The following is a 12,987-nucleotide window of genomic DNA, read 5'->3' as shown; positions in this document are numbered from 1 at the left end:
GTGGCCTTGGACATCAATGGTTTAAATGTCTCTTGTAGTCAAATACCCTAACTGCTTGCCCCAGAAAGCTTTCCCTGTGCTGCTGTAATATAGCTGTGGCTGCCTAGGAGCGCATGGCTGGCATTGTGCTGCATGTAATGGGCTTTCAGCTTCCCTGCAGTAACGGGGACAGACTTCATGCTCTCCTGCTCCGAAATCCTGAGCCGAGAGATCAGTGATGTGTGTTTCCAGTGGTACAGAGCACCTGTCATGTGAGTGCTCAGGAAAAGTCCGTGAGTCTGTGCATTGCTCTCGCTTTGCTCCTCTCTCCTCCGCGTCACTCCTTCCTTGTCTCCCTCTCTGCTCAGCTTCGGCACTTACCTGGAAGAGCAGCAGCCTTCTGGGAAGGACAGCGATGTATGGCTGCTCAAAAGCCCTGACAGGATTTCCAGCACCGTGAAAGCTTGTATTAGACTAGAAGTGCCCAGTTCATTCTTTCATGATCCTTGTTTCTAAGCTCTGAGCAAAGGCCTTGTTTCACTGATTACATGGGTAGATGCCAATTCACAACTGCATTTTTTTCTTTGTTTTGAATCTCTTGATAAGAAAACAAGTTAAAAGTTAGGGATCTGCCTTTTGCGTGAATAGTTTGATTTTTTTTAAATTTTCTTAGACTAGACTCCTGCTGCAAAATCGTGCTTCAGCTGGTAAACCTGAACCAGCTGTTGGTTACAAGTCCATGGCTGAGAGTCCCTTCACAAACCAATGCTGTTTTCAAAATCTGCCTCTGGACTGAGACACCTCCAAAGATGTCACAGAAATCCAGTTCAAGCCCAGCTGAGATGCCAGTCTCAGTTCACGCTGGCTTTGGGACATCCATGTCACTGTGCCGTGGGCTGAGGTACTCATAAAGCAGGGTCTGCTCTAGGAGGGTGCAGTGCTGCGGGGCCTGAGGCTGTCCTGGGGCAAAAGGGCAGCAGAAGGGAGAAATCACGAGTACAAGGAGTACTTCATCGCTGCTGAGGGCAACATCATCCATCACGCACCCTGACGCTACTCCCGCAGGAGCACACGGACATAAAAACACCATGATGCAGTTGCACTCACATCCTCCAGTGCCTTGCTCTCCATGCGCTGGTGAGGGCAAACCCGTAATGGTCTGACCGTGATGGGGCAGGCATTTCATTCATTGGTATTCATGTGGATGTCTTTCAGATGAAGCGACGTGATATCGTTTCAGTAGGGTGCCCGGTTACAAAATCATTGCCCTGCACAGACTCTGCATCCCTGTCGCAGGTCAGACAGATGCTGGGGTAGGAGCTGGTAGGAAACGTTCAAAGAATTATTTTTTTTTTGACTGGTCCATTGGTTTTGATTACATTGACTGCCTGTAATCTGGAAGGCAGAGAAAATGACTGAAAACTTCTGCCAAACCGGTGTCTGTTTAGACTAACTACAGGTGTTTTCAGCAAAACCCCATCCAGGAGGGTGATGCGGGTGCTCATCCTGAGTCCTGCCCTCAGCTTTACTTCAAGCAGTGGGGAGGGATGGTCATGAGTTGCCTGGTGTTAGGATATACCTCCTGACTGAAGTTTATTCAGAGAGCTGGTGTTCCCACACCGAAGCATCTGAGGTCCTGGGAGAAGGCAATTCGTTTCAATGTACGATACCTGTTAACACAGTGCTCTTCACTGGTGCAACTGTTTTTTATGCTTTACAACAGTTGCTATTAGATTAGAAGGGAGAAATGGTCAAAGTAAATAGAAAAAAGAAGTTATCTGATTTTGGATATCATTTCTTGGTCTCAGAATTCTGCCCCCATGTTGCATTCCTAGGGGTCATACTCGGTGTTTAACATGAACACTGTTACGACCCTTTTTTTTTTTTTTTTTTTTCATTAAATTTCCAGCTCTGCCAGTAACCTCCTGTGAGATGTAGCTACTGGCTATTTTGCTTATCATGTGGAGTCTTACATTGTTTTTCTGCTTTGGAAAGAAATATGAAGTCCAGGGCAAGAGGAATCACTGTAAAGATAACTTTGCTAGAAAGGCAGCAGATCCTGGCTCGCTGAGACTTGGGAACTTCATCGCCAATTTTAAAGTGGGTTGTTATGTATTTTAGCTAATTCTTGTCTTTATGACATTTAGCTGGTAGCTTTTAAAAAAATTAAACCTTGGTTTGTTGAGTTTTCCCCTGATAATTTTTTGCGGTCACAAATTCAAGAGGAACCAAATCAACTGAGTTAAAGTTTCTTATTCCGGAAAACTGCTGTTCCTCCTTTGGAGTATATGAAGCCTTGCAAGAAAAAAGCCTGTAATGATCACTGCTGCCCCAGTGTGAACTTCAGAAGATAGGGCAGGTTTGGGTAAGAAAAAAATACTTTCTAGCTACATGAAGCGTACCTTTCTAAATGCCTGCTTTTGTAAAGTCAAGGTATGGGCTTGTTGCAGAAACACTAATAATAGTGGTCCTTCCTTTCCCCCGACCTGAAGCTGATAGAGGCCTGTGGAGTTTGAAGAATCTGCTGCAGTGACCTCCAAAGCAGTTTTAAAAGAGCTTTATGGAAAATGTTAACCATGGTGTAAAGACCATGAAAAAAAAATAATAAAAAGCATCACAAGTATTACTTTAAAGAAAAACACATAATTAATTTTTAAAGCATAACAAAATAATCTTAATACTGAAAACGTGTAAGGTCTAAGAAGCAACTATGTCAAGGGACATTACCAAGTGGCCAGCTGTTGGACAAACTTTAGATTTTACATGATGAAGCACCTATAGGTCAAAACCTAAAGATGCACAGGATCAGGACCAAAAGGTCTCTTTGTCTTGGGGCAAAGCTAGTCTTTTAAACTCTAATATAAAGATGAATACAAATATGGCAAATAGATATTTCTGGACAGAGTAGATCTTGCCCAAAGCCTGATTTTGTTGACCCTGTGGTTAGCTGAACCAGTCTGATCTTGTATGCTGTGGTTAGTTTTAGCCTTGACTGCAAAAAGTTCATTACTTCTGCAGTTTTTTGTCACCTTTGACCTTCACCACATCCTTTGATTTTTATTGTATTTCCCTCTTCATCTCTCCCTCTTTTAAGGTCTGATTTAGAGTTAATTCTTAACTTGTACAGCATAAATCTTATATTCTCTGTGAAGAATCCCAAGGCATTTTAAAAAGACCTAAAACTTCCATTAGCTTTACCATACCTACCCGTCCCATGGTTTACTTTACATGCATATCCTATTTATTTGCTTTTTGGGTTAACAGCTAATTTCACTTCGTGTTGTTCAGCATCTAGGACAGGGGTTTTGACCTGTGACAGCAGCTTCTTGATGTGGCTATAGGTCTGCAGTGAGACAAGCTTAAGGCGTCCTTCTTCTCCCGCCCTTGTTTCCCCCACCCTCCTTTCCCTGGTTGCCTGTTCCTGTTCCAAGCCAAAACTTGCCCACACCCTCATTGCGCTGCAGCCGCAAGGCTGGCTGTGCTTGAAAGTGGATCACCGAAATGTCCCAGTTAAAAACAACATCTGCCCCTCCCTCTTTTTTGATGGTTAGGAGCCCAACTATTTCCCCTAAAAGTTTATGAGTCAGGTTGGGCATAAGTGGGTTAAGCTGGGGCTAATAATAAGAAACTGTAATTGCTGTATCTGAAAGAGGGACAAGCTAAATTGGAAAGATCACGCTCAGTTGCTGGTTTGCACCGTATGATTTACTCACACCAGCATGGATCTGGTGCGAAGGTACAGGGAGAGGTGTTCTCTCTTTTCGGGACCCAAAGAAATTAACAACTGAATTTAAGAAATGCTTCAGCAAAATAGGCCCTACACGATAGCTTAAGACACACTGTAAAAATGCTCTTATTCTAGGACTTTTATCATTAACTCTTGTTGTTGCTTGTACTTAGTGCAAACAGCTTTTTTTGAAGATGACATCATTGCAGCTTGTCTACCTTCTCCCCTGAAACAATACATGAGCAGCCTCCGAGTTGGTTACTTACGTGCTTTAATTAAAACCATGAGCAACAACTAAACATCTAACAACTGATCAGATCTGACCGCGTTCATGTGAAAATGACCCCTGGGAGTTATCTGGCTTCAGCTGGAAGAGGGTCAAGCCGTGCCTTGGTCTAACGAGAAAGGAGGAGCGCAATTCTGCGCAAGGACAGAGCGGCTTGCGTGGGATCGCCCAACGCGGAGCTGTGGTTCTGTGGGACCTGCCTGTAGCTGAGAGGACGTGGACTGTGGGCGTTAATTTTTGAATAACGGTTTTATTTTTTTATTTTTTTACTTCTATTTTGCTTAGATTGAGGGCTGACTCACGGGCACAGGGGCGCTGGGGAGTAGGGAGGAGAGGTCTAGGAAGGCTCGGGCTTTGTGAGAGCAGACAAGGGGATGAGCAAGATTTCCTTGCTGCAAGCAAGGAGAGACTGAGTGCCTGGTGGAGTGAGGATCTGCTGGACTCACAGCAAACTGCGTCACGCAGGCAGGTGTAAAAATAGGTGTAGCTCAGTGGGGTTTTACTTCTGGTCTTTTGATGATGAAAACAAACCCGAGTGCACAGTGCTGGGAGTAGGCAAATGGGCAAACGTGATAAATCAGTAACAAAGGACAACTAGCTGTGTGCATATAAATTGGGATGGAGTTGGCAGTAGCAATTCCTCACCATGCTGAATGATTATGTCTCAATGTGCTGCGACAATAAGATATATATCAGACACTATGTGGATATATCCACACTATGTGGATAGGATTTCTTGATGTATGAGACTGGCAAAGAGTCAGAAGACAAACTGTAGAAATAAATGATAAACTTGCAATCAGACAAAGCTTGTTGTAAATATCTGTGCTGAAATAGGTGATTGATTATTTTCGTAGGCAAAAAGTAGCGCTGAAATTTGCAGATGCAGAATTTTTTAGGCCAGTAAAGCTTAAAGTAGGTTTTGATGAATTCCATATTAGTTGAAAGCCAGGTAATTTGGAGCAATGTGGTAGATAAAATAGTTGTTGACCTATGTAAGGTAATACATATTGGAAGACACGACCTGAACTGCTCACAGGCATGGCTGGGCTTTTGGGGAAAGAAAGACCTGAGAATTGCTGTGAAGGGCTGGTAGATCAACTGACATAAACCAAACAAAATGCTGTGAGTAACAAAGACTGGGACCGGAAAAATAACAATAGACTGTTATGCCTTTTAGCAGTACATCATGATCTGGAGTATGTCCAGCTTGTCTCGCCACCTCAGAAAAGACATAGCAGAAATAAAGTTTGGTGACAGAAGTAAATGAGACGAGTCACAGAACTAAGATTTCTCATTAGCCAGGACTGAAAAGACTGGCTTTTTTTAGAAGGAGACCTAGACGGTGGTAAGTCTTGTTTAGATGGAGAGACCTAGGAAGTGTTAAGTCTTGTGGGAGCTATGAAGCTCCCTTTGTGTATTGGGTTTCCTTTGAAAGCGTCTGTGAGCAAGCCAGTTAACCAATGCCGCCCAGATCACGGGCAGCGTGGGACACAAATGATCACAAATTCTAGAGACGAGTGAGACGTCTCTGCTCTATGCCACAGAGCACAATGACCTTCACCACAGGATCCCCTGGGGATGTGGAGGTTCACTTTGATTCACAGGGCTTTTCTACTTTTCACATGCTTTTATGTAACACTCCAGTAAGAGGCCCCCAAGCTTTGAAAACAAGACTTAAGTATTTTAAACTTTGGACTTAAGATTTAAATGTAAAGTTTCAACAGTTTGGCATTTATGGCAACATCAACCAATAAAAACAACCACGTAGCCTTCAAGTATATCATATATAGAACCAACCTTTTTGAGAGGGAAATTTTTTTCATGAAATCACTAAAATGGGACAAAGTGTTTGTCAGAAACAGTTTGGAAAACAGTGACAAACCAGCCAGGAGGCAGATGCAGGCACTGCAGGAGAAGAAGCATTGCAACTGGTGTCACACTGGAGAAGACAAGACAGTTTAAAAAACAATGCCCCAAACCCTCAAAATGGAAATAAACCACAAATTGCTACAAGCAACAGCTATAAAGCTACCTATATCCCACAGACTGCGCAGTCCCGAATTTTAAGCTCTGTGAGCAGCTTCCTTGGCACAATGAATTCTTCCTGGTGAGCATCTACCCTGAGCCAAGAAAACCCTCCTCCCTTCTTCCAGCCCTGGGAATTTCTCATCTCTGTCTTCAGTCAATGGAAGACCTTACACAGGATGCTGCCCGTGCAGCTTAGTATTAAAAGGGCTAGTTAGCGTTTAGTACCTCCGATTTAAGTATTTACATCTCACGGTAGAAACCTGCCTGTCTTTTGGGCAGATGGTGGACACCACGCCTGTACCTACAGCACCTACTGAAATCCAGATTTAGGCATTGAATGTTACTGTGATGGGGTAAAATCTCTGATGAAACCCCAAGTTACTTTACACAGAGCATGCCTGCAAACACTGCTCAGGGGCTGGGGACTGTTCAGCCTCACCATCAGCTTTAAGCGCCGGAGGAGTTGTTAATGCCCGTATATTCTGGTATCACCTTGCAGCCTTACCTATCTAGGCTTGACATTGTAAAACACATGGTGAGCGTCAGGTCCTTATCCAAACGGCTTACAACCTAAATAGATAGCAAGTGACAACGCAGGAGAGGACGCGCAGGGAGAGGTGAAGCGACTTACCCTGTCTTGCACAGCAGATGACTCCTGGAGCCAAGCACAGCTCTCATGTTCCCAAATCTGCTGCTCTGTTTCTGAGCCTTTGTCTATTTATTTTCTCTGGAGGCAACTTACCTTTCTCTTTGTTCATTCAATCCTACTGTTTAATTTCTATTGACAGGTACCTTATAAATCCAAATCGGGTTGGGTATGAACTCTTGAAGAGAGCACGTGGATTACTTAAGTGAGGTTCAGGGATTTTCAAATGACAAGAGAAAAAAACCCCTAGTAATTAAAGTCTGAGCTTAGACTGCCTTGTTCTGTGGATTGAATTTGGTGATTTGCAATCACCTTCTTTCTGATCTCTGGTATCCAGAAAGATGCTTAATTTTATTTAGTAAAATGTCTTCTGTTGCCTTTTAAGTTTTGGGCTTTTGTTGTTGACTGTTGCCCTAGTCTGGGGGCCAAAGCTCTCCAAGTTCTTCTCTCCTTTAGCAGTCTTGTGACCGGTTTCTTTGGGGGGGCTCTGCTATGTCAGGCACATGGGTTTCCCCAAAGAATTCCCCGGCAAATGCAAACTTCCCTGCACAGTGCCTGTGGAGATGTGTCTGTCCTGGACAGGGCCAGGATCTCTCTCAGGAGACAACAGACACCAGTCACTGAGCCCTGACCCTGAGAGTCAGTAGGATTTAGTCCTATATGCCATTCTGAGCAGCAATGTTACCCTTCCCTCGTGCCTGATTACTGCATGCTACCAAGAATGGAGTCTGCGAGACTCAGGTAGAGAGGACCTCATCGCTGTGTGGATCCTAAAAGGTCCTTTCTAGCGCGAGAGTCGGCACGCGAACCCCGCGCAGCACCGGAGCCTACAAAGCAACCCATCTGTTGCACAGCTGGGACAGAGGGCAGGAATGAGAAAGTAGATAGCAACACCCTCAGTGATCTCCAACTTTTAAGCTAATTGTTTTAACGATCAAAACAGATAAATATGTTAAAAAGCTATTAATGAAAATACATGGCTAGACTGAAAGTCAAAGCTTCTTGAAATTATTGGGAGTCTTTCCATTGCCTTCAGTGGATTAATATCACACTGAAGGAGCACTCCAAATTACAGCCAGAGGGAAAACATTGAACCCAGCAACACATACGCGCAAGAAGCTAAAGCTTGTTCTTTTCTACCTGAAATCTTGCTAATTTAAAATCACAAATTGTAATAAGAAAATGTTGGCAGAGTGGAACCCTCAAACTGCTGGCACTAAAACCCTTCCAGGGCAGACCCTGGCAGGGGCAGCTGCTCGAGCTGCTAAAATCAACAAGGTATTTTCCTGGAAGCAGAATCTCTCTCTTCTTCCTTTCCTAACACTTGGGAAATACCCCAACGGCTTTACTGAAATGCTTATTCTGTTAAGTGAAAAACCAGAATATTTTACTTTAGGAGAGTCATCATGGTTAGCCAACTTGCGCGTTTTTTAGATAAATCTGCTTTTTATGCATTACAGAGTTTATTTGTATGTTTTTTTTCCAATATTCAATGAAAATAAAAGTTTTGAAAATTTTCATAATAAACAGAAAATAACCCTGTGGAACTTCTTTCTTCTTCTTTCACCTACCGGGTAACTTCATAAATCTTTACTGATTTATTAAGCAATAATCTTTACTGGATTATGGTTTTGACACAGAGCTGTTGCTTTTGTTATACCCATCCTAGTAAACAGAAATGGCTGTAAGGCAGAGTAAGGAGATGCTTAGACATCTAAATTGTTGGATTTAGTGAAAAAGGACTGAGTTTAAAAAGCTGAATTTCTGTGTAAGCCTGGAATGGATTCTTCAGCATTCAGTATTATGTGCTGTATTTACTGTTGATAAATATTCTGTTGATTTTAACAAATTTATATAAATTCTATCAAAATTACCATAAGATAAAATATTCTACAGAACTATTAATTGACCTCTCCCTCCTCCACATCTCCCTCTGGTTAATATGGAGATGAATCTTCAAAGACTTCAAAGTAATAAGGATACTAAGTAATACAGAGGGGTAAGACACATTTGCCAACTGCTAGGGAACGTACCTTAAAATTAAAGTTTCCGAATGTGATACTACCCGCTCTCCCTCCCCCCAGTTACACAAAGATGGACCCAAGTATAAGACAGTTCTGCTGCTTCGCATCTGTTTAAATTTCTTTTCACACATTCAATGTATTAGTCCCATAGCAGGTCTGGGCATGGGTTGACGCCATGGAGTTCTCCTTACTCTGCTGCGTCTCTCTTTTAAAAGCCTGGTCATGCTTTTGATGTATTCCCTGGTTTGTTAACTGTGACATTCAGCACAATCTGCATGTTATCCCTGCTATTTTCAGGACTTGCTCCACCGCCATGACCATTTTGTGAAAAAACAGTGAAAGCGAAGACTCCGTCTGGATGGCTGGCAATGAGAAAAACAGACTCAGGTTTCAGCTTCAAGAAGAGTTACACTTAACAACAAGCAAATTCCTCCCTTCCTCTTGGGTATTTCCTCTATGCGGATAGAAAAATTAGCTACAGCTACTGACAAGGGAAAATTTGCAATTACTTTGCTAATATGCAATGTGAACTCTTTCAAGGATACAGTGTGGAATGGGCTACTAGTTCAGTTATCTTCCACAATACAAAACCAGGCTCAAGTTACATACTAATCATAAGAACATATGGTAGAGATGTGGCCAGATTTAATCTGCTTGTTACTGATCTTCCCATGGCAGTTGCTAAGAAGAGATACAGCAGAATGCATGGACACGCATATGCACACCTCCCCCTTTATTTTTTCTTAGAAAGGTTAAGACTACGTGAAAAGCGATCAACTTTCTAACTAAAATCTTAACTGAGATTACAGCTACAGGAAACGTATTTCCCAGGTAAGAATTAATTATTTATGTAACGTACAGGTCTGGGAAAGAGGCTTGAAAAGCCTTTAACTCTGAGGCGAAATCATAAGAAGTCAAAAAGCTTCTGTACTTGCTTCAGTCCAGCTTTCACAGGATTGGAGCAGAAGACTGCTAAAAATCACTTAAGGGGAAGAAAGTAAAAATTACGGTAGGTGCACTAACTATGTGTATCAGCAAGTGAAAAAAACCCCATGGTAAACATTTAAATGTTGGAACTGGCTTTGTATTTTTTGTGTAGCAGTAGCAAAAAGACACTCTCCTCTAACTTAAGCTTGTGCGCTCATCCTCATGGTATGCACACAAGGCACAATCATTCAGGAGAAGTTACTTCTGCCCTGCTTGTCTATGATATATTTCCTGTTGTGCAGATATTTTAATTCGTTTGACTATTTGACCTAATGTGCAGCAGTCTCCTCGGTAAGAGTTACAGGTATCTCTTAGCTCATTAAAAGTAGTGAAGAAACTAGGCTGAGAGACAGGCTTATTAAGAAAATGAATATGCTTTACATAAAGAAAGCAGACTTTTTGTGGTGTCTGCTTTAGCTCATACTCTATCAATTTAGCTTATAAAAAGATGACATTTACTCAAGTCGGTCAAGAAATGTACTTCTGTAGTTTTCACAAATCCTCTTCTACCAAGTATTTTAGAGCCTGAAATTGAGTTCTAACTACCTTCATTAAAGATCTTGAGAACTAATTACAGTGGAAGAGAATGGGACCAGAACTGTTTGCATCTAATATTTCAATCTAGATTTGCAAAACACAATGTAAGCTTTGGCAGCATTTCCAAGTATTTGTTTAAATAATAGCACTCTGAAATAATTTCTTTAGGGAAAAGAATAAACATGGAACAAATACTGAAGTTAGACTTTTCCTAATGGCTCTAGTATCCAGTTCTTGAAGTACACACTCCAGTTCAATGCTGCTCATCTCATCTTCTATGTTGTCCTTTCAAAATCAACTGAGTAACTTTGCTGATGAAGTTTCTGAAGCAGGTAGCGGTATTTTCACTTAGAGGCTAGTGGCACAGCGTCTTTCTTGACCCAAATCAAATAAAAAGAAAACCAATGCTAAAACATACGGAATAATTCAGTTTTGGTGATGAGATTAAAAACGTCCCTCGGATTTTAAATAGTTGCATGCTGTGGGTTGCATGACAGCGGCCAGGATTGTCTAAACTAGGTTACCATTTCCATGCAATAATCTTACCACTCCGAGACATTGAATAACCTAGTGTACTTTTATTAAGTAAATGGAAGCAGAGGTTAACGAACATTTATTGGACCAACTTAACACCTTGAAATCACAGGCATCAGTCAGACTGAGAGGCAGCATACTGATAAGATCAAGTTTTCTTTACAAATCTATGAGCCCCTGTACAAAAATAAAGTATAAAAGGGGCAAACAGAAATATTTGTTTCTTCCCAATCCCAGGGCTGCTTCTGAGGTCACATTCAGCATAAATTTAGAGAAGTCCAAGAGGTGCTCTAAATTATGCGGTGATATTTACAGTACTAGGAGGACCCTTCTCCAGTTGGAGATCAAAAAAAAAAAAAAAAAAAAGAATCACAACATTAGCTCTGCACCTGCATGAGTCTTCGCTATGCAAGCGAAGCTTCCAGCTGAATTTATGGCAGCCTTTTGCCCTCTACGTACCACACAGATAACAGAGACGCATCAGAAGGGCTTGGGCAGGGCAGGAGGCAGGGGAGGCGTGGATCGGGCAGGCTGAGGAGTCCCGGGCTTGCTCTGCGCTTCCTGGGCCTGTGCTGAAACCGGTTCACGGAGCTCACTGGACTGCGTGGTTCAGCTGTACTTAAAGCCTAGCGGGGGTTCCAAGTTAATCTTTTGCTACGGAAGGTTCCTACAAGGAAAACAGTCTGTGGTAAAGAGGAGGCAGGGCAGTATGCTAGCTGATGTGCTTTACAGTTTTTGTCTCTTGATAAAAGGCTATACAGCGAGAATAAAAGAAACAAAGCTCTCCAAGTTAGTCTTTCTACTGTGCAGTATTAACTGAATGGTAGCTCCACTTAAGAGAAGAAAAGTGTGTTAGTTACATGAAATCACTACTTATGGTCATCTACGTAAGGCAGAAGCACCCTCATGGGCCTTATGAGTTTTCTTTCTTTACAGGCTGGATACACAGAAACTCCAAGAAATTCACATTAACAGAGTCAAAAGCGTGTAGTCAAAACATTTATGGTGGACTATAGCCGAATTATCAAAATTACTTTACCGGTTTAATATCATAAACATTTGAGATGAAGAATGTGTCACTGAAGTCAGATACCAATGCTTACCAGAGAAGAAGTTTGTATTTCTAACATCAGAAACACTCCACTGCTTGATTTTCAGCAGGTCTTCCCATCTTTGTGCTTTACTGGGAAAAGAGGTAGTTTTGAGAGAGAATGAAACTGTCACTTCGATGAGCTCAGCTGGTGTGTAATACTACCATTGCAACAGCTGATCTACAGGAACACCTGCTAAGGTTCGTCCGGGACTAAAATGACACGGCACGACTACTTGAAACATTACCTCTTACTCACTAAATAAAATACTTCACAGTTTGCACCTATCCCCTTTTACAGGGGCTAAATTCAGAACAGATGAGCAGCTACTATTACTCCAACAGGTTCCCTCTTACTCGCTGGCCCACACAGGTAGTTTCTCACCGGTTAGTTTCCAGCACTCCGCAAACTACGAACTCAAGGGACTCGGTTACAGTACTGGTTTTGGGACGCAGTCACAGAACTGTGATTCCAGCTGTAGCGTAAGTGGGTTCAGCAGGTGGGGTAACGCGGCGGCTCAGGTTCCCTTCTGGGCTGCAGGCTGCAAGCTGTGCTGAGAATGCTGCACAAAATAAACACCTCGCCTGACCTGGCTGGAAGGGATGCCTAGCTGGACCTAGACTTTGCCTAAGGATTTTACAAGAATAGAGATTTGACCACCCGACCTGCAGTAGGAGTAGCGACCTACGCACTTTATGATAATTACCCCTATGGTAAAGGTTCAACCGTGAGAACCTTTTCTGATTACATGTGCAGTGGTCCCAAACAACTGGAACAGCCCACAGATCAATTACAGCTGATAGTTCAACTTTGAGGATAAATCCTTTGAGAACACTGTATCATTTTAATATAAACACTAGACTTCATACTATACAACAGCACAGCCAACCAAGCTTTGAAGATAAATCATTTTAAGGAACGTCGTATTTCTGACACCTAAAAAGAGGTGGCAATGCTTGCTTCTGTTAACCATTTTCAGAAAAAAATGCAAACCATCTGGGCCAGTGAGAGCATGAAGAAGGGAAACAAAACACCAGGTCAGCACACGGTTAAGTTTTCTTACTAGGCTCTGCTCTAATTCTAAATTAGTTGAACTTGTGCTGGTAGTACCGGCGGAGCAGAGCCCCTGGAACAGACTACGGGCT

This window comes from Aquila chrysaetos, chromosome 7 (genome assembly GCF_900496995.4).
Source record: "Aquila chrysaetos chrysaetos chromosome 7, bAquChr1.4, whole genome shotgun sequence".
NCBI classification, from domain to species: Eukaryota; Metazoa; Chordata; class Aves; order Accipitriformes; family Accipitridae; genus Aquila; species Aquila chrysaetos.
The sequence above is the reverse complement of the archived record's forward strand: the minus strand, read 5'-3'. Positions refer to the sequence as shown.